General features: G+C 46.7%; 1 protein-coding gene across 7 annotated transcripts in view; it reads right to left on the bottom strand.

Moving 5' to 3' along the window:
• The window catches only part of BCKDHB (branched chain keto acid dehydrogenase E1 subunit beta), a 147,235-nt gene extending 146,995 nt beyond the window's left edge, over positions 1-240 (bottom strand). For 6 of the 7 annotated variants that reach the window (XM_027644785.1, XM_027644787.1, XM_027644786.1 and 3 more), the window contains exon 1: positions 124-223. The gene's annotated coding sequence lies outside the window, so the exon portion shown is untranslated. Of the gene's footprint in view, positions 1-123 lie in introns of all 7 variants that reach the window. The other variant, XM_027644792.1, reaches the window with a different exon arrangement.
• Between the last annotated feature and the right edge of the window lie 2,208 nt (positions 241-2,448).

The raw sequence follows: 2,448 nt of genomic DNA, 5'->3' as shown, positions 1-2,448 counted from the left end.
CCTCCCTTCGCTCCGTCGCGGCCGGGCGGAGGCGTCCCCCAAGGAGGCGGCGGGGCGGACCCGGCGGCAGAGCGAGGTTGAGGGCGGCCCGTGGGATGGACCCCGGCCCAGTCCCGCTCTCACCGTACTCGCTGGGTGCCGGGTCCGGCTGGAAAGCGAAGTGAGCGGCGGCCCGGCGGGGTGCGCCCGGCAGCGGGGACAGGCGGCCCCAGAGCCTCGCGGGGAGCGCCCCGCGCAGCGCCCACCCCGCCGCCGCCATCCCAGCGCCGCTCTCCGGGGCCGCCGCCACCGCCGCACGTTCTAAAGAGGCGGGGTCCCGGGCCGGCCTTCCGATTGGCCACGGCGGGCGGGGGACGGACCAATCAGAGGCCGCCTCGCGGTGGGTGGAAGGGGGAGGGAGGGGGAGAGGAACGGGGGTTTTGGTGCGCGTGCGCTGCGCAGGCGGAACGGCGGCGGTGAGCGGCGCGAGCGGGTCGCAGACCTTTCGGTGCTACCACGGCCGGGGCTGAAACCAAAGGCTTCGCCTCGCCCTTTAAACGCTTTTCTTTCGTTCCGCTGGGGTTGTCGCGTCGCCATCCCAGAATCGAGAAATCGTTGAATGGTTTGAGTTGGGAGGGACCTTAAAGATCAAGTAGTTCCAACCCTCTTGCCACGGGCAGGGGCACCTTGCGTTAGACCGGGTTGCTCAGAGCCCCATCCAGCCTGGTCCTGAACACTGACAGGGATGGGGCATCTACAGCTTCTCTGGGCAACCTGTTTCAGTGCCTCACCACCCTCACAGTAAAGAATTTTTTCCTGATATCTAATCTAATACTACTCTCAGTTTGAATCCATTCTGTCTTTTCCTGTCGCTGCATACCCCTGTAAATAGACTCTCTCCATTTCTCTTCTAGGCTCCCTTCACAAATATCTGAAATCCTCAAATTCTGCCCCAGCAGGTGGCCCGGAAGGAGAAAAAGAATTCATAGACCTGCAGATATTACTTGTTCCACTCTGTCTCTCAAAACCTCCCTCAACTGCACAGCAACCTGGCTCTCTGTCTTATTTTTAGTTTTTTCCAAGGACTTTTTTTCCAAACGCTCTTGCTAATACCTTCATTACATTTTCTTAATGAAATTATTTATTTTATTGACATTATGGTCTTTCATATGTACATATTTTCCTTGACAGGTTTTATAAAAGCATTCTTTCTCATGTTCTTCTTACCAAAGTGACCACCTCACATTCCTTCTCCAGATGCTCCCATCATCCAGGTGAATCTTCTTGCTCTACTTCTGCAGCCGTTCTTCCTCCTTATATCCATCATGGACATCTTTTAGTTGCCTCCACATCAATCCTTTCTCTTTTGTCGGTGCTTCATATCTTGTCCATACACATGCCTCTTCATCAACCCCTTTCATGCAGCCTCCAACACATGTGACAGGCCCCTTTGAGTTGTCTGTGTTGTTATCTATAAGACCAACCATACTGCTTAAATTTTTACCTGCTCCAAGAACTCTAAACCTTGCCTCAGAGAAAGAAACTAGAAACTTGAATGATGTGTATATGGCATCACCTCTTTCAAATGACAGGGCTCAACCCTGCCTGAATATGGCCTTGCTTTAAATACTGGAATACAAGATTTCATATCTAACATGAAATATGTATTACTGTCACAATTAGATATTCTTTTTTTTCTATCTGAGTCCCAAGACGTTACTGAATATCCCTGTATCCCTGTAATGACCACAGGACCACTTCAGTGAAGACTATTGTTTTATTATGTATTTTGTGAAAAAATTTTTTTGTTTGTATTTAGAATTTCTTAATCATTGAGATTTGTGCAAAATGAAAGGCTTAATCCTGCTGCTAAATGAGTAGACCATTCACTTGCAGTTTAACATGCCCCTTATCCTTAGAGACTGCTGAGAAAGTACTCAAGATCATGAGATCAAACAATTTCTAACATATACCAGTATATCCCGTTAGACAACGATACAATTTAAGTTTCTAAAGGGGGTGAGAATTCTAATAAGCAATAGAAAAGCAAACTTTGCAATGAAAGAGGAGTATAAATATCAAATATTGAGATTGCTTCCAGCTTCACTGGAAGACAAAACATAGATCTTTGAAAAAGTTTAGCAAACATCATAACCATCAAATGATATATAACCATTTACTTGTATGGCTAATAATGGAAGAGATCACAAATATCCAAATTTACTATTCAAAATATTGTGCTTCTTTCAGAAAGCAGTGTATTTGAGGAGGAATTTAGCTCTATTGCACATTGCTGTGGCCAGATCTGCAAAATCTACAAATGGAGAATAATAGTATAGAAAGTAATTACTGTACATGTAGGTCTGTAATCTATTACTAATATGTCAGTTGTTGGATCTGTGAATTGCTAAGATCACACTATAAATTGTAAGATATATTCAGTTTATGTACCGTTAGTATTTGCTATGC

Source organism: Corapipo altera, unplaced genomic scaffold, assembly GCF_003945725.1.
Source record: "Corapipo altera isolate COAL_440 unplaced genomic scaffold, ASM394572v1 2, whole genome shotgun sequence".
Lineage (NCBI taxonomy): Eukaryota > Metazoa > Chordata > Aves > Passeriformes > Pipridae > Corapipo > Corapipo altera.
Note: the sequence above shows the minus strand (reverse complement) of the source record. Positions and strands in the feature narration are given on the sequence as shown.